Source organism: Pseudophryne corroboree, unplaced genomic scaffold (assembly GCF_028390025.1).
Source record: "Pseudophryne corroboree isolate aPseCor3 unplaced genomic scaffold, aPseCor3.hap2 scaffold_1112, whole genome shotgun sequence".
Lineage (NCBI taxonomy): Eukaryota > Metazoa > Chordata > Amphibia > Anura > Myobatrachidae > Pseudophryne > Pseudophryne corroboree.
The window spans coordinates 1-20501 of record NW_026967738.1 but is presented as its reverse complement, the minus strand read 5'-3'; the positions used below and the strand labels follow the sequence as shown (position 1 = coordinate 20501).

Genomic DNA, 20501 nt, shown 5'->3' with positions numbered 1-20501 from the left:
ATCATGAAGATTGTTCTCACAGGGTGAGGTTCATCCATTATATTTTAAAATAGGAAGGTACGAATTACATATTTGAATTGCATCTATGTGCTGGATTCAAATGTCCCCCCCCCTTCCTTTCTCAATTGTGCCCGTCAGCAGCTATTCTAAGGTTGCTGCCAATGGGTGTGACACATTAATTTCTTCTGTGGGGTACACTGGACTCCACAAGGATTCACATTGGGGTGTAGAGTAGGATCTTGATCTGAGGCACCAACCGGCTCAAAGCTTTTGACTGTTCCCAAGAAGCTCAGTGCATTCTCCTCTATAACCCCGCTTCCATGAACAGGGAGCTCAGTTTGTAGTTGGTGCCTTCAGTAGCAGGCCAATTAACAGGGGCCTGCCTCAGGCAGCCTATTCTTAGCTATTAATTTTGACAAGAAAAGAAGAACTTGTTTTATGAGAATCTACAAGGGCTGCAGCAGGCTAGGTCTAATAGACATCTTTACTGCAGCTTCATCACTCCCAGCGGCGCTGTATACTCCCGTGCCCTGGTTGCTGGGTCACTGCAGCGGAGGCTCCGGTTTCATCCTAAGGTCAGTCACACACACACCACCCTTCCGGATCACGAGGCCGCTGCTGAAGGGGAGCGAGGCCGTAGGGGGTGGGCCGTGTGCGCACTGCGGTGGACACTGATTACTGGGCAGCCGCTCCACTAGCCACCAGGTACAGTTAAGGAGCACAGGTCTGGGGGTTTTTCTCCTATATTAACCCAATTTTGTACTGCCCGCAGCGCATTGTGATAGGTAATAGGGCCTGATTCAGGTTGGATTGCAATCACAATAAGCGATCCAACTGCAAAAATTGCTAAGAGCATACGCATGTGCCTGCATTTTCTGCGGCACCCCGCAGAGAATGTGATCGCCTCTGCCTGTCAATCGGGGCGGGGAAGGGGGGGAGAGGTGGGTCAGCAACACTCCATTTCCAAGTCAGGGATGGAGCGGTGCGGGGGCAAGGCTTCAAAATGGGGTCTGCAACGGAGGAGACACAGGGGGCGTGGTCACAGCGACTGTATGACATCACATTCAGCCGCTGTGATCACAAAAATGGTGGCGGCTTCCTGCGCGCACATACAGTCTGCACCAGCAGGAGCCTACACCATTTTTTATGATCACGCTGAACTGCAGTGCGACTGCAATTACAGCATGGTCAAGAAGGGAGGCGTCATGCTGGGTGGCCATGCCCTGTCACTTTGCAGGAGCCAGCACCGCTCACACACTAGTCCCCGGGTGCAGCCCCCAACCCCCGGGACACCCGGAGCAACAAAATGTAGATTCAGGCCACCAGGCCACGCCCCTACCTATGAAACCATGCCTCCTTTTTACCATTGCACTGCTTATCTGCGCGCACTGCATTACAATCTCCCTCGCCACCTCTCTGGGTGTCACCAGTGATAGTGACACCTCTGCCATGCTTGTAGCAGCTGGTCCTAAGATCTACGCCTCAAACCCTGAGTGTTTGCCCTTGTGACTTGTTGATCATCATAGCGAAGCAGATGCTTACAGAAAACTGCAGGGGCTTAGATTGAAAATAAAAAAATTGATAGGGTATAAGGTAGAGAGGAGCGGGTTCGGTTCTCCGAGAACCGAATTCCCCACGAACTCCACGTGGTTTACACTGGTCCGAGGCAGGCTCGGTTGTTCCCGCCTGACTCGGAAAACCTGAACAAGGGAAAATGTCATCATCCCGCTGTCGGATTCTCGCGAGATTCGGATTCCATATAAAGAGCTGCGCGTTGCTGCCATTTTTACTCGTGCATTGAAGAGAGAGCGGAGAGGACGTGGCTATGTTCTCTCAGTGGAAATCTCAATATCAGTGCTCAGTATCAGTGGTTACTTATTGCTGCTCAGTAATACTAGTAGTGTGTCTCTCCTGCTCAGTGTCAGTTCTCAGTAGTATCCTCATCAGTGCTCAGTATCACTGTTCATTGTCTTGTGCTGCATTGTGTTGCTCAGCATAATACAGTACATTACTAATAGTCCAGTGCTGCATCTTGCTGCTCAGTGTCAGTTCTAGTATCCTCATCAGTGCTCACTATCACTGCTCATTGCATTGTGGTGTTCTGTATACTACAATAACATAGTAATATAGTAACATAGTTTTTGAGGTTGAATAGAGGCAAATTGCCCATCGTGTTCAACCTGTTTTAAGTTGTGATGATTCTACATACTTGCTGAATAATGTTTTATGACTAGTTAGCTACTATAACTCATGTTACCCCCGGATTAACCATGTTGATATTTTAAGTATTATAACCTTGGATAGCTTTTTCATTCAGAAATGTATCCATTCCTTTTTTAAATCCAATTACAGAGTCCGCCATTACCACCTTCCCTGGCAGGGAATTCCACATCCTGATTGCCCTAACAGTGAAGAAACCTTTCCTCCATTGCGTTCTGAACTTTCCTCCAGTCGCAGCGAGTGACCACGTGTTCTTTTAATAAATAATTCCTCTGATAACTCTTTGTTATGTATCTTTACATATTTGAAGATATTAATAATATCTCCTCTTAGGCACCTCTTTTCTAGTGTATAAATATTCAGCCTAGTAAGTCTTTCCTTATAGTCCAGTACTTTTAGGCCTTTAATCAATTTAGTCTTCAGGATCTCTGACACTTCCATGAGCAGCAGAGTAGTGCAATGGAAGCATGCTGGGCCCATAACCCAGAGGTCGATTGATCGAAACTATCCTCTGCTATGTGCATTTTTTTTTTTATAATTAAAGTAATCAAAAACTGGGATTGATATTTTGGCACTTTTATTTTTACTTAAAGTACAATAACTTTTATCATTTTAATTTGTTTTAATAGTATATTGACAGCATTGTTTTCTTTAAAAAATCCACTTAATTTTCTTTACCCTATTACTGAAATGGTAATTGACAAAAACAAACTACATTGTCACCAGAAGAGCAATGCAAAATGTACAAGTGATATATGAAAATCATCTTCCATCTTGAATTTCAATGATGCATTGGGACAACAATTTGTGAGAAACATCTTCACCCATAAAGAAAGATTTTCTTAATTCCTTACCTGTGTGCTGATTAGATATCACCTTGTTTTCACATTAAACAGACTTCCCCATGAGGAAGCAGCAAGGATGCAGTGACGTTTCCTGGTGTCAACCTGTATTATTTCAGTAGACATTGAAATGAGGATGCATCTTTGATGCCTTTCCAATGAAGCAAGTTTAATTCAGTAATAGGTGAAAAACCATTCCTACAAAGGTGTTAATCAGAGACTTGGCTTTGTGGACACTTTTCAGAGAGCAAATTTGTTAGCATAAACATAAAATCAGAAAATGAAGAGCTGTTTAATCACTCAATTGGACTTTTCTGCCAGCATAATTTTTTTTCTCTGCAACTCACTGCTAAATTGTGCTTCCTAGCTGTTTTTTTATAAAATCACTTAATCAAATCTAACTCTGATTACATCAGAGAAGGCCAGGTACCCTACACCATAAGTGGGGTTTTTGAAATTTTGACTTGTCTACTTAAAGATCACCAAAATCTGATTACAAGGTCAATTACATCCCTGGGTGGGATTGAACCACCAACCTTTTGGTTAATAGCCAAACATGCTAACCGATTGCGCCACAGAGACACCTTGCGAAAGTCAATACTGACAAAGGCTAATAAGCATTCATCTAGAACGTTTCCTAGAAAAACTTTAAAAAGTCAATAATCTGGAGAATTTTTGTAAGAAACACATTGGTACTTTCCCATGATGAGTGAGTGCTTCAGGATTTCTTGCACTTACATGGGCTATTAACCAAAAGGTTGGTGGTTCAATCCCACCCAGGGATGTAATTGACCTTGTCATCAGATTTTGGTGATCTTTAAGTAGACAAGTCAAAATTTCAAACCCCCTCTTATGGTGTAGGGTACCTGGCCTTCTCTGACGTAATCAGAGTTAGATTTAATTAAGTGATTTTATAAAAAACAGCTAGGAAGCACAATTTAGCAGTGGGTTGCAGAGAAAAAAATAACATTTTAAACCTACCGGTAATTTTTTTTTCTCGTAGTCCGTAGAGGATGATGGGGACTCCGTAAGGACCATGGGGGATAGACGGGCTCCGCAGCAGACATGGGCACTTTAAGAAAGACTTTAGATCTGGGTGTGCACTGGCTCCTCCCTCTATGCCCCTCCTCCATACCTCAGTTAGAGAAACTGTGCCCAGAGGAGACGGACAGTACGAGGAAAGGATTTTTGTTAATCCAAGGTCAAGATTCATACCAGCCACACCAATCACACCGTATAACTTGTGATATACTACCCAGTTAACAGTATGAAAACAACATAGCATCAGTCCAAGACCGATGAAAACTAACATATAACCCTTATGTAAGCAATAACTATATACAAGTCTTGCAGAAGTAGACCGCACTTGGGACGGGCACCCAGCATCCTCTACGGACTACGAGAAAAAGATTTACCGGTAGGTTTAAAATCTTATTTTCTCTTACGTCCTAGAGGATGCTGGGGACTCCGTAAGGACCATGGGGATTATACCAAAGCTCCCAAACGGGCAGGAGAGTGCGGATGACTTTGCAGCACCGATTGAGCAAACAGGAGGTCCTCCTCAGCCAGGGTATCAAACTTATAGAACTTTGCAAAGGTGTTTGAACCAACTTTGACCCACTGCTTGGATGACATCACCATATGCAAATCCATCTGCGGCAGGCCTTCCCCCAGGAATGCTTGCACTAGTTGTTGCATTTGGTTTGTTGTTTGGGGGTGCTTCAGTATTAGGCAGCCTTCTGCCCTCCCATGTTCATCTGAAAATATGTGTTCTCCCTGCAGTTGTTGTCCCCAGATGAGAGTTCCCTTGTGCTGCCTCAGTTGAATCTCCTTTACTTGACAGAGATGTGCCTGAGCAGCGGCCCTCCCCAGCCCTATCCCAAATCATACTTATTTTGCATAGGAGATACCATGGTCATGAAGATTGTTCTCCCAGGGTTAGGTTAATTCATTGCATTCTGGGTATGCTGACCCCTGTGATTTCCCCAAATGTGGGAAACTCAACTGCATTATTTGTGGTAGTGGGGGACTGTGTTTGTGCTTTCCTCTGGTCAGCTCTGGTAAAAGTCAGATTTCTTTGTCTCAGATCTTCCTCTAGCCTTGTTCTTCTTTCGAGAGTTCCCTTGTGCTGCCTCAGTTGGATCTCCTTCACTTGACAGGGGGGTGCCCGAGCAGCGACCCTCCCCAGCTCTAGCCCAACTCCTACTTACCTGCCAGGTGAGATACTATGATCATGAAGATGCTTCTCCCAGGGCAAGGCTCACCCATTGCACTCTGGGTGTGCTGCCCCTGCGATTTCCCCAAATGTGGGAAACTTGACTGCATAATTTGTGTTTCCCCTGGTCGGCTCTCATATAATTCAGATCTCTTTGTCTCAGGTCTCTCTCCAGCCTAGTTTGCTGTCTGTTTCCACTTCTTTTTTCTTGAGCCCCTCCCTTCTATACCCTTGTGCACTATCCTGACTTCTCCCGTCTGCTTACTTTGTGCCTTCCAACGCACAATACAAACTACAGGTAGTGCTGCAGGGCCCACACCCTTTTACTTGCTTTACAGAGCAGCTCTGGAGCTGTTACAGTGCCCAGCTGCTGCAAGAAATCAGCTTGAATGCTTCAGGGGCTGGGGCATAGCCAACATGAGCCCCACACCGAAGGAGGGTGGAGGTGTTTAATGAGAACTAGGGGTCATCCAAGCGCCGCAAAAGGCCGCCATGCCCTGCACACCCCTTTATTCTTTTCATATGCAGACGAGGGTTGAAGCCAACTTTGACCCACTGCTTGGATGACATCACCATATTCAAATCCATCTGCTGCAGGCCTTCCCCCAGGAATGCTTGCACTAGTTGTTGCATTTGGTTTGTTGTTTGGGGGTGCTTCAGTATTAGGCAGCCTTCTGCCCTCCCATGTTCATCTGAAAATATGTGTTCTCCCTGCAGTTGTTGTCCCCAGATGAGAGTTCCCTTGTGCTGCCTCAGTTGAATCTCCTTTACTTGACAGAGATGTGCCTGAGCAGCGGCCCTCCCCAGCCCTATCCCAAATCATACTTATTTTGCATAGGAGATACCATGGTCATGAAGATTGTTCTCCCAGGGTTAGGTTCATTCATTGCATTCTGGGTATGCTGACCCCTGTGATTTCCCCAAATGTGGGAAACTCAACTGCATTATTTGTGGTAGTGGGGGACTGTGTTTGTGCTTTCCTCTGGTCAGCTCTGGTAAAAGTCAGATTTCTTTGTCTCAGATCTTCCTCTAGCCTTGTTCTTCTTTCGAGAGTTCCCTTGTGCTGCCTCAGTTGGATCTCCTTCACTTGACAGGGGGTGCCCGAGCAGCGACCCTCCCCAGCTCTAGCCCAACTCCTACTTACCTGCCAGGTGAGATACTATGATCATGAAGATGCTTCTCCCAGGGCAAGGCTCACCCATTGCACTCTGGGTGTGCTGCCCCTGCGATTTCCCCAAATGTGGGAAACTTGACTGCATAATTTGTGTTTCCCCTGGTCGGCTCTCATATAATTCAGATCTCTTTGTCTCAGGTCTCTCTCCAGCCTAGTTTGCTGTCTGTTTCCACTTCTTTTTTCTTGAGCCCCTCCCTTCTATACCCTTGTGCACTATCCTGACTTCTCCCATCTGCTTACTTTGTGCCTTCCAACGCACAATGCAAACTACAGGTAGTGCTGCAGGGCCCACACCCTTTTACTTGCTTTACAGAGCAGCTCTGGAGCTGTTACAGTGCCCAGCTGCTGCAAGAAATCAGCTTGAATGCTTCAGGGGCTGGGGCATAGCCAACATGAGCCCCACACCGAAGGAGGGTGGAGGTGTTTAATGCGAACTAGGGGTCATCCAAGCGCCGCAAAAGGCCGCCATGCCCTGCACACCCCTTTATTCTTTTCATATGCAGACGAGGGTTGAAGCCAACTTTGACCCACTGCTTGGATGACATCACCATAAGCAAATCCATCTGCTGCAGGCCTTCCCCCAGGAATGCTTGCACTAGTAGTTGCATTTGGTTCGTTGTTTGGGGGTGCTTCAGTTTTAGGCAGCCTTCTGCCCTCCCATGTTCATCTGAAAATATGTGTTCTCCCTGCAGTTGTTGTCCCCAGATGAGAGTTCCCTTGTGCTGCCTCAGTTGAATCTCCTTTACTTGACAGAGATGTGCCTGAGCAGCGGCCCTCCCCAGCCCTATCCCAAATCATACTTATTTTGCATAGGAGATACCTTGGTCATGAAGATTGTTCTCCCAGGGTGAGGTTCATTCATTGCATTCTGGGTATGCTGACCCCTGTGATTTCCCCAAATGTGGGAAACTCGACTGCATTATTTGTGGTAGTGGGGGACTGTGTTTGTGCTTTCCTCTGGTCAGCTCTGGTAAAAGTCAGATTTATTTGTCTCAGATCTTCCTCTAGCCTTGTTCTTCTTTCGAGAGTTCCCTTGTGCTGCCTCAGTTGGATCTCCTTCACTTGACAGGGGGTGCCCAAGCAGCAATCCTCCACAGCTCTAGCCCAACTCCTACTTACCTGCCAGGTGAGATACTATGATCTTCACTGTTAGGGCAATCAGGATGTGGAATTCCCTGCCAGGGAAGGTGGTAATGGCGGACTCTGTAATTGGATTTAAAAAAGGAATGGATACATTTCTGAATGAAAAAGCTATCCAAGGTTATAATACTTAAAATATCAACATGGTTAATCCGGGGGTAACATGAGTTGTAGTAGTTAACTAGTCATAAAACATTATTCAGCAAGTATGTAGAATCATCACAACTTAAAACAGGTTGAACACGATGGGCAATTTGCCTCTTTTCAACCTCAAAAACTATATTACTATATGTTACTATATTACTATGTTACTGTAGTATACAGAACACCACAATGTAATGAGCAGTGATAGTGAGCACTGATGAGGATACTAGAACTGACACTGAGCAGCAAGATGCAGCACTGGACTATTAGTAATGTACTGTAGTATGCTGAGCACCACAATGCAGCACAAGACAATGAGCAGTGATACTGAGCACTGATGAGGATACTACTGAGAACTGACACTGAGCAGGAGAGACACACTACTAGTATTACTGAGCAGCAATAAGTAACCACTGATACTGAGCACTGATATTGAGATTTCCACTGAGAGAACATAGCCACGTCCTCTCCGCTCCCTCTTCAATGCACGAGTAAAAATGGCGGCAACGCGCAGCTCTTTATATGAAATCCGAATCTCGCGAGAATCCGACAGCGGGATGATGACATTTTCCCTTGTTCAGGTTTTCCGAGTCAGGCGGGAACAACCGAGCCTGCCTCGGACCAGTGTAAACCACGTGGAGTTCGTCGGGAATTCGGTTCTCGGAGAACCGAACCCGCTCCTCTCTACCTTATACCCATCAATTTTTTTATTTTCAATCTAAGCCCCTGCAGTTTTCTGTAAGCATCTGCTTCGCTATGATGATCAACAAGTCACAAGGGCAAACACTCAGGGCTTGAGGCGTAGATCTTAGGACCAGCTGCTACAAGCATGGCAGAGGTGTCACTATCACTGGTGACACCCAGAGAGGTGGCGAAGGAGATTGTAATGCAGTGCGCGCAGATAAGCAGCGCAATGGTAAATAGGAGGCATGGTTTCATAGGTAGGGGCGTGGCCTGGTGGCCTGAATCTACATTTTGTTGCTCCGGGTGTCCCGGGGGTTGGGGGCTGCACCCGGGGACTAGTGTGTGAGCGGTGCTGGCTCCTGCACAGTGACAGGACATGGCCACCCAGCATGACGCCTCCCTTCTTGACCAATCTGTAATTGCAGTCGCACTGCAGTTCAGCGTGATCATAAAAAATGGTGTAGCCTCCTGCTGGTGCAGACTGTATGTGCGCGCAGGAAGCCGCCACCATTTTTGTGATCACAGCGGCTGAATGTGATGTCATACAGCCGCTGTGACCACGCCCCCTGTGTCTCCTCCGTTGCAGACCCCATTTTGAAGCCTTGCCCCCGCACCGCTCCATCCCTGACTTGGAAATGGAGTGTTGCTGACCCCCCTCTCCCCCCCTGCCCCGATTGACAGGCAGAGGCGATCGCATTCTCTGCGGGGTGCCGCAGAAAATGCAGGCACATGCGTTTGCTCTTAGCAATTTTTGCAGTTGGATCGCTTACTGTGATTGCAATCCAACCTGAATCAGGCCCTATTACCTATCACAATGCGCTGCGGGCAGTACAAAATTGGTTTAATATGGGAGAAAAAACCCCAGACCTGTGCTCCTTAACTGTACCTGGTGGCTCGTGGAGCGGCTGCCCAGTAATCAGTGTCCACGCCAGTGCGCACACGGTCCACCCCCTACGGCCACGCTCCCCTTCATCAGCGGCCTCGTGATCCGGAAGGGCGGTGCGTGTGTGACTGACCTTAGGAAGAAACCGGAGCCTCCGCTGCAGTGACCCAGCAACCAGGGCACGGGAGTATACAGCGCCGCTGGGAGTGATGAAGCTGCAGTAAAGATGTCTATTAGACCTAGCCTGCTGCAGCCCTTGTAGATTCTCATAAAAAAAGTTCTTATTTTCTTGTCAAAATTAATAGCTAAGAATAGGCTGCCTGAGGCAGGCCCCTGTTAAGTGGCCTGCTACTGAAGGCACCAACTACAAACTGAGCTCCCTGTTCATGGAAGCGGGGTTATAGAGGAGAATGCGCTGAGCATCTTGGGAACAGTCAAAAGCTTTGAGCCGGTTGGTGCCTCAGATCAAGATCCTACTCTACACCCCAATGTGAATCCTTGTGGAGTCCAGTGTACCCCACAGAAGAAATTAATGTGTCACACCCATTGGCAGCAACCTTAGAATAGCTGCTGACGGGCACAATTGAGAAAGGAAGGGGGGGGGGACATTTGAATCCAGCACATAGATGCAATTCAAATATGTAATTTGAACCTTCCTATTTTAAAATATAATGGATGAACTTCACCCTGTGATAACAATCTTCATGATATAGAGATCTCATATGCAAAATAAGTATGAGTTGGGATAGGGCTGGGGAGGGTGGCTGCTCGGGCAAGCCCCTCCCCCGTCAAGTTAAGGAGATTCAACTGAGGAAGCACAAGGGAACTCTCGTCTGGGGACAACAACTGCAGGGAGACCACATTTTTTCAGATGAACATGGGAGGGCGGAAGGCTGCCTAATACTGAAGCACCATCAAATATCAAACCATATGCAATAACTAGTACAAGCATTCCTGGGGGAAGGTCTGCAGGAGACGAATTTGCATACGGTGATGTCATCCAAGCAGTGGGCCAAAGTTGGCTGGAACCCTCATCTGCATATGAAAAGAGAAAAGGGTTATGCAGGGCATGGCGGCCTATTGCGGCGCTTGGATGACCCCTAGTTCGCATTAAACACCTCCACCCTCCTTCGGTGTGGGGCTCATGTTGGCTATGCCCCAGCCCCTGAAGCATTCAAGCTGATTTCTTGCAGCAGCTGGGCACTGTAACAGCTCCAGAGCTGCTCTGTAAGGCAAATAAAAGGGTGTGGGCCCTGCAGCACTACCTGTAGTTCGCATTGTGCGTTGGAAGGCACAAAGTAAGCAGACGGGAGAAGTCAGGATAGTGCGCAAGGGCATAGAAGGGAGCGGCTCAAGAAAAGAGAAGTGGAAACAGACAGCAAACTAGGCTGGAGAGAGACCTGAGACAAAGAGATCTGAATTATACGAGAGCCGACCAGGGGAAACACAAATTATGCAGTCAAGTTTCCCATATTTGGGGAAATCGCAGGGGCAGCACACCCAGAGTGCAATGGTTGAGCCTTGCCCTGGGAGAAGCACCTTCAAGATCATAGTATCTCACCTGGCAGGTAAGTAGGAGTTGGGCTAGAGCTGGGGAGGGTCGCTGCTCGGGCACCCCCCTGTCAAGTGAAGGAGATCCAACTGAGGCAGCACAATGGAACTCTCGAAAGAAGAACAAGGCTAGAGGAAGATCTGAGACAAAGAAATCTGACTTTTACCAGAGCTGACCAGCGGAAAACACAAACACAGTCCCCAACTACCACAAATAATGCAGGCGAGTTTCCCACATTTGGGTAAATCACAGGGGTCAGCATACCCAGAATGCAATGAATGAACCTCACCCTGGGTGAACAATTTTCATGACCATGGTGTCTCCTATGCAAAATAAGTATGATTTGGGATAGGGCTGGGGAGGGCCGCTGCTCAGGCACATCTCTGTCAAGTAAAGGAGATTCAACTGAGGCAGCACAAGGGAACTCTCATATGGGGACAACAACTGCAGGGAGAACACATATTTTCAGATGAACATGGGAGGGCAGAAGGCTGCCTAATACTGAAGCACCCCCAAACAACAAACCAAATGCAACAACTAGTGCAAGCATTCCTGGGGGAAGGCCTGCAGCAGATGGATTTGCATATGGTGATGTTATCCAAGCAGTGGGTCAAAGTTGGCTTCAACCCTCATCTGCATATGAAAAGAGAAAAGGGGCGTGCAGGGCATGGCGGCCTTTTGCGGTGCTTGGATGACCCCTAGATCGCATTAAACACCCCCACCCTCCTTTGGTGTGGGGCTCATGTTGGCCATGCCCCATCCCATGAAGCATTCAAGCTGATTTCTTGCAGCAGCTGGGCACTGTAACAGCTCCAGAGCTGCTCTGTAAGGCAAGTAAAAGGGTGTGGGCCCTGCAGCACTACCTGTAGTTTGCATTGTGCATTGGAAGGCACAAAGTAAGCAGACGGGAGGAGAAGTCAGGATAGTCCACAAGGGTATAGAAGGGAGGGGCTCAAGAAAAAAGAAGTGGAAACAGAGAGCAAACTAGGCTGGAGAGAGACCTGAGACAAAGAGATCTGAATTATACGAGAGCCGACCAGAGGAAACACAAATTATGCAGTCAAGTGTCCCACATTTGGGGAAATCGTAGGAGCAGCACACCCAGTGTGCAATGGGTGAGCCTTGCCCTGGGAGAAGCACCTTCCTGATTATAGTATCTCACCTGGGTGTGCTGCCCCTGCGATTTCCCCAAATGTGGGAAACTTGACTGCATAATTTGTGTTTCCCCTGGTCGGCTCTCATATAATTCAGATCTCTTTGTCTCAGGTCTCTCTCCAGCCTAGTTTGCTGTCTGTTTCCACTTCTTTTTTCTTGAGCCCCTCCCTTCTATACCCTTGTGGACTATCCTGACTTCTCCTCCTGTCTGCTTACTTTGTGCCTTCCAATGCACAATGCAAACTACAGGTAGTGCTGCAGGGCCCACACCCTTTTACTTGCCTTACAGAGCAGCTCTGGAGCTGTTACAGTGCCAAGCTGCTGCAAGAAATCAGCTTGAATGCTTCAGGGGCTGGGGCATGGCCAACATGAGCCCCACACCGAAGGAGGGTGGGGGTGTTTAATGCGAACTAAGGGTCATCCAAGCGCCGCAAAAGGCCGCCATGCCCTGCATACCCCTTTTCTCTTTTCATATGCAGATGAGGGTTCCAGCCAACTTTGGCCCACTGCTTGGATGACATCACTATATGCATATCCGTCTTCTGCAGACCTTCCCCCAGGAATGCTTGTACTAGTTGTTGCATTTGGTTTGTTGTTTGGGGGTGCTTCAGTATTAGGCAGCCTTCTGCCCTCCCATGTTCATCTGAAAATATGTGTTCTCACTGCAGTTGTTGTCCCCAGATGAGAGTTCCCTTGTGCTGCCTCAGTTGAATCTCCTTTACTCTAAAACTTGTAAAACTTAGCAAAAGTGTTTACTAAATAGCTGCTCGGCAAAGTTGCAATGCCGAGACTCCCCGACCAGCTGCCCAGGATGAACCCACCTTTCTAGTAGAATGGGTCTTCACCTAATTCAGTAACGGCAATCCTGCCATGGAATGAGCATGCTGAATCTTACCACAGATCCAGCGCATAATTGTCTACATGGAAGCAGGACACCCAATCCTGTTGGGAGCATACAGGACAAACAGAGCCTCTGTTTTCCTAATCTGAACCGTTCTGGTGACATAAATTTTCAAAGTTCTGACCACAGCCAGAGACTTTGACTCAACGAAGGTGTCAGTGGCCAAAGGCACCATGTGGAAAGATGAACCACCTTCGGCAGAAATAGTTGACGTGTCCTCAATTCTGCTCTATCTTCATGAAATATCAAATAAAGGCTCTTGTGATACTGCATGGTTTGTACTGTTTTCCATGTGCTCCCAGATCTTTCAAGCAAGAAGCATGGTCAAGAAAGTTCTGTTTGAAAAGAAACAACATTTACTGTCATTGTTATAGAATTTGGGAGAAAAAACAAGAAGAAATCTGCACTGTTGACGCACTGGACAGAATGAATGAATCATAAAATATAACCTTTATTAAGTATGTATTAAAATTGGATAAATATTAATATTATTATCCCAAACTGCAGTGAAACATAAAGGTTAAAATCACAGAACTAACATACATGTGCATAAGAAGAATAAAGAGATGTGAAAAAAAAGGTTTAAAAAGCGTGTCCGTGTGTGATTATTTTTGAAGGCACAACCCTGGCGGGGTTGTTTATATAGATATATATGTTGCTAATAATCACTTTCTAGCGTAATGTTATTAAATAGCTGTTAGTATCTATGTCGTCAGGTACCACTGGGTCGTATCCTATATACTCCTGTGGGAAACTTGACTGCATAATTTGTGTTTCCCCTGGTCGGCTCTCGTATAATTCAGATCTCTTTGTCTCAGGTCTCTCTCCAGCCTAGTTTGCTGTCTGTTTCCACTTCTCTTTTCTTGAGCCGCTGCCTTCTATGCCCTTGTGCACTCTCCAGACTTCTCCTGTCTGCTTACTTTGTGCCTTCCAACGCACAATGCAAACTACAGGTAGTGCTGCAGGGCCCACACCCTTTTACTTGCCTTACAGAGCAGCTCTGGAGCTGTTACAGTGCCCAGCTGCAGCAAGAAATCAGCTTGAATGCTTCAGGGGCTGGGGCATAGCCAACATGAGCCCCACACCGACGGAGGGTGGAGGTGTTTAATGCAAACTAGGGGTCAGCCAAGCGCCGCAAAAGGCCGCCATGCCCTGCATGCCCCTTTTCTCTTTTCATATGCAGACGAGGGTTGAAGCCAACTTTGACCCACTGCTTGGATGACATCACCATATGCAAATCCATCTGCGGCAGGCCTTCCCCCAGGAATGCTTGCACTAGTTGTTGCATTTGGTTTGTTGTTTGGGGGTGCTTCAGTATTAGGCAGCCTTCTGCCCTCCCATGTTCATCTGAAAATATGTGTTCTCCCTGCAGTTGTTGTCCCCAGATGAGAGTTCCCTTGTGCTGCCTCAGTTGAATCTCCTTTACTTGACAGAGATGTGCCTGAGCAGCGGCCCTCCCCAGCCCTATCCCAAATCATACTTATTTTGCATAGGAGATACCATGGTCATGAAGATTGTTCTCCCAGGGTTAGGTTCATTCATTGTGTTCTGGGTATGCTGACCTCTGTGATTTCCCCAAATGTGGGAAACTCAACTGCATTATTTGTGGTAGTGGGGGACTGTGTTTGTGCTTTCCTCTGGTCAGCTCTGGTAAAAGTCAGATTTCTTTGTCTCAGATCTTCCTCTAGCCTTGTTCTTCTTTCAAGAGTTCCCTTGTGCTGCCTCAGTTGGATCTCCTTCACTTGACAGGGGGGTGCCCGAGCAGCGACCCTCCCCAGCTCTAGCCCAACTCCTACTTACCTGCCAGGTGAGATACTATGATCATGAAGTTGCTTCTCCCAGGGCAAGGCTCACCCATTGCACTCTGGGTGTGCTGCCCCTGCGATTTCCGCAAATATGGGAAACTTGATTGCATAATTTGTGTTTCCCCTAGTCGGCTCTCATATAATTCAGATCTCTTTGTCTCAGGTCTCTCTCCAGCCTAGTTTGCTGTCTGTTTCCACTTCTTTTTTCTTGAGCCCCTCCCTTCTATACCCTTGTGCACTATCCTGACTTCTCCTCCTGTCTGCTTACTTTGTGCCTTCCGATGCACAATGCAAACTACAGGTAGTGCTGCAGGGCCCACACCCTTTTACTTGCCTTACAGAGCAGCTCTGGAGCTGTTACAGTGCCAAGCTGCTGCAAGAAATCAGCTTGAATGCTTCAGGGGCTGGGGCATGGCCAACATGAGCCCCACACCGAAGTAGGGTGGGGGTGTTTAATGCGAACTAAGGGTCATCCAAGCGCCGCAAAAGGCCGCCATGCCCTGCATACCCCTTTTCTCTTTTCATATGCAGATGAGGGTTCCAGCCAACTTTGGCCCACTGCTTGGATGACATCACTGTATGCAAATCCGTCTTCTGCAGACCTTCCCCCAGGAATGCTTGTACTAGTTGTTGCATTTGGTTTGTTGTTTGGGGGTGCTTCAGTATTAGGCAGCCTTCTGCCCTCCCATGTTCATCTGAAAATATGTGTTCTCCCGGCAGTTGTTGTCCCCAGATGAGAGTTCCCTTGTGCTGCCTCAGTTGAATCTCCTTTACTTGACAGAGATGTGCCTGAGCAGCGGCCCTCCCCAGCCCTATCCCAAATCATACTTATTTTGCATAGGAGATACCATGGTCATAAAGATTGTTCTCCCAGGGTGAGGTTCATTCATTGCATTCTGGGTATGCTGACCCCTGTGATTTCCCCAAATGTGGGAAACTCAACTGCATTATTTGTGGTAGTGGGGGACTGTGTTTGTGTTTTCCTCTGGTCAGCTCTGGTAATAGGTCAGATTTCTTTGTCTCAGATCTTCCTCTAGCCTTGTTCTTCTTTCGAGAGTTCCATTGTGCTGCCTCAGTTTGATCTCCTTCACTTGACAGGGGGGTACCCGAGCAGCGACCCTCCCCAGCTCTAGCCCAACTCCTACATAACTGCCAGGTGAGATACTATGATCATGAAGGTGCTTCTCCCAGGGCAAGGCTCACCCATTGCACTCTGGGTGTGCTGCTCCTGCGATTTCCCCAAATGTGGGAAACTTGACTGCATAATTTGTGTTTCCCCTGGTCGGCTCTCGTATAATTCAGATCTCTTTGTCTCAGGTCTCTCTCCAGCCTAGTTTGCTGTCTGTTTCCACTTCTCTTTTCTTGAGCCGCTGCCTTCTATGCCCTTGTGCACTCTCCTGACTTCTCCTGTCTGCTTACTTTGTGCCTTCCAACGCACAATGCAAACTACAGGTAGTGCTGCAGGGCCCACACCCTTTTACTTGCCTTTCAGAGCAGCTCTGGAGCTGTTACAGTGCCCAGCTGCTGCAAGAAATCAGCTTGAATGCTTCAGGGGCTGGGGCATAGCCAACATGAGCCCCACACCGACGGAGGGTGGAGGTGTTTAATGCGAACTAAGGGTCATCCAAGCGCCGCAAAAGGCCGCCATGCCCTGCATACCCCTTTTCTCTTTTCATATGCAGATGAGGGTTCCAGCCAACTTTGGCCCACTGCTTGGATGACATCACCGTATGCAAATACGTCTTCTGCAGACCTTCCCCCAGGAATGCTTGTACTAGTTGTTGCATTTGGTTTGTTGTTTGGGGTGCTTCAGTATTAGGCAGCCTTCTGCTCTAACATGTTCATCTGAAAATATGTGTTCTCCCTGCAGTTGTTGTCCCCAGATGAGAGTTCTCTTGTGCTGCCTCAGTTGAATCTCCTTTACTTGACAGAGATGTGCCTGAGCAGCGGCCCTCCCCAGCCCTATCCCAAATCATACTTATTTTGCATAGGAGATACCATGGTCATGAAGATTGTTCTTCCAGGGTGAGGTTCATTCATTGCATTCTGGGTATGCTGACCCCTGTGATTTCCCCAAATGTGGGAAACTCGACTGCATTATTTGTGGTAGTGGGGGACTGTGTTTGTGCTTTCCTCTGGTCAGCTCTGGTAAAAGTCAGATTTCTTTGTCTCAGATCTTCCTCTAGCCTTGTTCTTTTTTTGAGAGTTTCCTTGTGCTGCCTCAGTTGGATTTCCTTCACTTGACAGGGGGGTGCCCGAGCAGCGACCCTCCCCAGCTCTAGCCCAACTCCTACTTACCTGCCAGGTGAGATACTATGATCAGGAAGGTGCTTCTCCCAGGGCAAGGCTCACCCATTGCACTCTGGGTGTGCTGCTCCTACGATTTCCCCAAATGTGGGACACTTGACTACATAATTTGTGTTTCCTCTGGTCGGCTACTCGTATAATTCAGATCTCTTTGTCTCAGGTCTCTCTCCAGCCTAGTTTGCTGTCTGTTTCCACTTCTCTTTTCTTGAGCCCCTGCCCTTGCCCTTGTGCACTCTCCTGACTTCTCCTGTCTGCTTACTTTGTGCCTTCCAACGCACAATGCAAACTACAGGTAGTGCTGCAGGGCCAACACCCTTTTACTTGCCTTACAGAGCAGCTCTGGAGCTGTTACAGTGCCCAGCTGCTGCAAGAAATCAGCTTGAATGCTTCAGGGGCTGGGGCATAGCCAACATGAGCCCCACACCGACGGAGGGTGGAGGTGTTTAATGCGAACTAAGGGTCATCCAAGCGCCGCAAAAGGCCGCCATGCCCTGCATACCCCTTTTCTCTTTTCATATGCAGATGAGGGTTCCAGCCAACTTTGGCCCACTGCTTGGATGACATCACCATATGCAAATCCGTCTTCTGCAGACCTTTTCCCAGGAATGCTTGTACTAGTTGTTGCATTTGGTTTGTTGTTTGGGGGTGCTTCAGTATTAGGCAGCCTTCTGCTCTCCCATGTTCATCTGAAAATATGTGTTCTCCCTGCAGTTGTTGTCCCCAGATGAGAGTTCCCTTGTGCTGCCTCAGTTGAATCTCCTTTACTTGACAGAGATGTGCCTGAGCAGCGGCCCTCCCCAGCCCTATCCCAAATCATACTTATTTTGCATAGGAGATACCATTGTCATGAAGATTGTTCTCCCAGGGTGAGGTTCATTCATTGCATTCTGGGTATGCTGACCCCTGTCATTTCCCCAAATGTGGGAAACTCGACTGCATTATTTGTGGTAGTGGGGGACTGTGTTTGTGCTTTCCTCTGGTCAGCTCTGGTAAAAGTCAGATTTCTTTGTCTCAGATCTTCCTCTAGCCTTGTTCTTTTTTCGAGAGTTTCCTTGTGCTGCCTCAGTTGGATCTCCTTCACTTGACAGGGGGGTGCCCGAACAGCGACCCTCCCCAGCTCTAGCCCAACTCCTACTTACCTGCCAGGTGAGATACTATGATCAGGAAGGTGCTTCTCCCAGGGCAAGGCTCACCCAATGCACTCTGGGTGTGCTGCTCCTACGATTTCCCCAAATGTGGGACACTTGATTACATAATTTGTGTTTCCTCTGGTCGGCTCTCGTATAATTCAGATCTCTTTGTCTCAGGTCTCTCTCCAGCCTAGTTTGCTGTCTGTTTCCACTTCTCTTTTCTTGAGCCGCTCCCTTCTATGCCCTTGTGCACTATCCTGACTTCTCCCGTCTGCTTACTTTGTGCCTTCCAACGCACAATGCAAACTACAGGTAGTGCTGCAGGGCCCACACCCTTTTACTTGCTTTACAGAGCAGCTCTGGAGCTGTTACAGTGCCCAGCTGCTGCAAGAAATCAGCTTGAATGCTTCAGGGGCTGGGGCATAGCCAACATGAGCCCCACACCGAAGGAAGGTGGAGGTGTTTAATGCAAACTAGGGGTCATCCAAGCGCCGCAAAAGGCCGCCATGCCCTGCACACCCCTTTTTTATTTTCATATGCAGACGAGGGTTGAAGCCAACTTTGACCCACTGCTTGGATGACATCACCATATGCAAATCCATCTGCTGCAGGCCTTCCCCCAGGAATGCTTGCACTAGTAGTTGCATTTGGTTTGTTGTTTGGGGGTGCTTCAGTGTTAGGCAGCCTTCTGCCCTCCCATGTTCATCTGAAAATATGTGTTCTCCCTGCAGTTGTTGTCCCCAGATGAGAGTTCCCTTGTGTTGCCTCAGTTGAATCTCCTTTACTTGACAGAGATGTGCCTGAGCAGCGGCCCTCCCCAGCCCTATCCCAAATCATACTTATTTTGCATAGGAGATACCATGGTCATGAAGATTGTTCTCCCAGGGTGAGGTTCATTCATTGCACTCTGGGTATGCTGACCCCTGTGATTTCCCCAAATGTGGGAAACTCGACTGCATTATTTGTGGTAGTGGGGGACTGCGTTTGTGCTTTCCTCTGGTCAGCTCTGGTAAAAGTCAGATTTCTTTGTCTCAGATCTTCCTCTAGCCTTGTTCTTCTTTCGAGAGTTCCCTTGTGCTGCCTCAGTTGGATCTCCTTCACTTGACAGGGGGTGCCCGAGCAGCAATCCTCCACAGCTCTAGCCCAACTCCTACTTACCTGCCAGGTGAGATACTATGATGTTCACTGTTAGGGCAATCAGGATGTGGAATTCCCTGCCAGGGAAGGTGGTAATGGCGGACTCTGTAATTGGATTTAAAAAAGGAATGGATACATTTCTGAATGAAAAAGCTATCCAAGGTTATAATACTTAAAATATCAACATGGTTAATCCGGGGGTAACATGAGTTATAGTAGCTAACTAGTCATAAAACATTATTCAGCAAGTATGTAGAATCATCACAACTTAAAACAGGTTGAACACGATGGGCAATTTGCCTCTATTCAACCTCAAAAACTATGTTACTATATGTTACTATATTACTATGTTACTGTAGTATACAGAACACCACAATGTAATGAGCAGTGATAGTGAGCACTGATGAGGATACTAGAACTGACACTGAGCAGCAAGATGCAGCACTGGACTATTAGTAATGTACTGTAGTATGCTGAGCACCACAATGCAGCACAAGACAATGAGCAGTGATACTGAGCACTGATGAGGATACTACTGAGAACTGACACTGAGCAGGAGAGACACACTACTAGTATTACTGAGCAGCAATAAGTAACCACTGATACTGAGCACTGATATTGAGATTTCCACTGAGAGAACATAGCCACGTCCTCTCCGCTCTCTCTTCAATGCTCGAGTAAAAATGGCGGCAACGCGCAGCTCTTTATATGGAATCCGAATCTCGAGAGAATCCGACAGCGGGATGATGACATTTTCCCTTGTTCAGGTTTTCCGAGTCAGGCGGGAACAACCGAGCCTGCCTCGGACCAGTGTAAACCACGTGGAGTTCGTCGGGAATTCGGTTCTCGGAGAACCGAACCCGCTCCTCTCTACCTTATACCCATCAATTTTTTTATTTTCAATCTAAGCCCCTGCAGTTTTCTGTAAGCATCTGCTTCGCTATGATGATCAACAAGTCACAAGGGCAAACACTCAGGGCTTGAGGCGTAGATCTTAGGACCAGCTGCTACAAGCATGGCAGAGGTGTCACTATCACTGGTGACACCCAGAGAGGTGGCGAAGGAGATTGTAATGCAGTGCGCGCAGATAAGCAGCGCAATGGTAAAAAGGAGGCATGGTTTCATAGGTAGGGGCGTGGCCTGGTGGCCTGAATCTACATTTTGTTGCTCCGGGTGTCCCGGGGGTTGGGGGCTGCACCCGGGGACTAGTGT

The 20501-nt window shown here is 47.7% G+C and overlaps 15 non-coding genes and 3 pseudogenes across 15 annotated transcripts; 14 read left to right on the top strand and 4 right to left on the bottom strand.

The window, feature by feature from the left end:
- Positions 1 to 3570: 3570 nt before the first annotated feature.
- TRNAN-AUU (transfer RNA asparagine (anticodon AUU)) lies at positions 3571 to 3644 on the bottom strand. Its single transcript has one exon. It is a non-coding gene; the product is annotated as a tRNA-Asn (tRNA).
- A 1304-nt stretch (positions 3645 to 4948) lies between these two features.
- On the top strand, positions 4949 to 5112 carry LOC134989624 (U1 spliceosomal RNA). Its single transcript, XR_010194742.1, has one exon. It is a non-coding gene; the product is annotated as a U1 spliceosomal RNA (small nuclear RNA).
- A 152-nt stretch (positions 5113 to 5264) lies between these two features.
- Positions 5265 to 5406, top strand: LOC134989557 (U1 spliceosomal RNA; annotated as a pseudogene).
- A 692-nt stretch (positions 5407 to 6098) lies between these two features.
- Positions 6099 to 6262, top strand: LOC134989584 (U1 spliceosomal RNA). Its single transcript, XR_010194707.1, has one exon. It is a non-coding gene; the product is annotated as a U1 spliceosomal RNA (small nuclear RNA).
- Positions 6263 to 6413: 151 nt separating this feature from the next.
- LOC134989556 (U1 spliceosomal RNA) lies at positions 6414 to 6555 on the top strand (annotated as a pseudogene).
- Positions 6556 to 7247: 692 nt separating this feature from the next.
- Positions 7248 to 7411, top strand: LOC134989638 (U1 spliceosomal RNA). Its single transcript, XR_010194755.1, has one exon. It is a non-coding gene; the product is annotated as a U1 spliceosomal RNA (small nuclear RNA).
- A 3304-nt stretch (positions 7412 to 10715) lies between these two features.
- LOC134989579 (U1 spliceosomal RNA) lies at positions 10716 to 10878 on the bottom strand. Its single transcript, XR_010194703.1, has one exon. It is a non-coding gene; the product is annotated as a U1 spliceosomal RNA (small nuclear RNA).
- A 152-nt stretch (positions 10879 to 11030) lies between these two features.
- On the bottom strand, positions 11031 to 11194 carry LOC134989667 (U1 spliceosomal RNA). Its single transcript, XR_010194781.1, has one exon. It is a non-coding gene; the product is annotated as a U1 spliceosomal RNA (small nuclear RNA).
- A 674-nt stretch (positions 11195 to 11868) lies between these two features.
- On the bottom strand, positions 11869 to 12024 carry LOC134989594 (U1 spliceosomal RNA). The gene has a single exon (XR_010194713.1). It is a non-coding gene; the product is annotated as a U1 spliceosomal RNA (small nuclear RNA).
- Positions 12025 to 14386: 2362 nt separating this feature from the next.
- LOC134989657 (U1 spliceosomal RNA) lies at positions 14387 to 14550 on the top strand. The gene has a single exon (XR_010194772.1). It is a non-coding gene; the product is annotated as a U1 spliceosomal RNA (small nuclear RNA).
- A 152-nt stretch (positions 14551 to 14702) lies between these two features.
- LOC134989590 (U1 spliceosomal RNA) lies at positions 14703 to 14837 on the top strand (annotated as a pseudogene).
- Positions 14838 to 15539: 702 nt separating this feature from the next.
- LOC134989632 (U1 spliceosomal RNA) lies at positions 15540 to 15703 on the top strand. The gene has a single exon (XR_010194749.1). It is a non-coding gene; the product is annotated as a U1 spliceosomal RNA (small nuclear RNA).
- Positions 15704 to 15856: 153 nt separating this feature from the next.
- Positions 15857 to 16019, top strand: LOC134989578 (U1 spliceosomal RNA). The gene has a single exon (XR_010194702.1). It is a non-coding gene; the product is annotated as a U1 spliceosomal RNA (small nuclear RNA).
- Positions 16020 to 16689: 670 nt separating this feature from the next.
- Positions 16690 to 16853, top strand: LOC134989634 (U1 spliceosomal RNA). Its single transcript, XR_010194751.1, has one exon. It is a non-coding gene; the product is annotated as a U1 spliceosomal RNA (small nuclear RNA).
- A 152-nt stretch (positions 16854 to 17005) lies between these two features.
- Positions 17006 to 17169, top strand: LOC134989573 (U1 spliceosomal RNA). Its single transcript, XR_010194698.1, has one exon. It is a non-coding gene; the product is annotated as a U1 spliceosomal RNA (small nuclear RNA).
- Positions 17170 to 17837: 668 nt separating this feature from the next.
- On the top strand, positions 17838 to 18001 carry LOC134989659 (U1 spliceosomal RNA). Its single transcript, XR_010194774.1, has one exon. It is a non-coding gene; the product is annotated as a U1 spliceosomal RNA (small nuclear RNA).
- A 152-nt stretch (positions 18002 to 18153) lies between these two features.
- On the top strand, positions 18154 to 18316 carry LOC134989586 (U1 spliceosomal RNA). The gene has a single exon (XR_010194708.1). It is a non-coding gene; the product is annotated as a U1 spliceosomal RNA (small nuclear RNA).
- A 671-nt stretch (positions 18317 to 18987) lies between these two features.
- On the top strand, positions 18988 to 19151 carry LOC134989540 (U1 spliceosomal RNA). The gene has a single exon (XR_010194677.1). It is a non-coding gene; the product is annotated as a U1 spliceosomal RNA (small nuclear RNA).
- The last annotated feature ends 1350 nt before the right edge of the window (positions 19152 to 20501 follow it).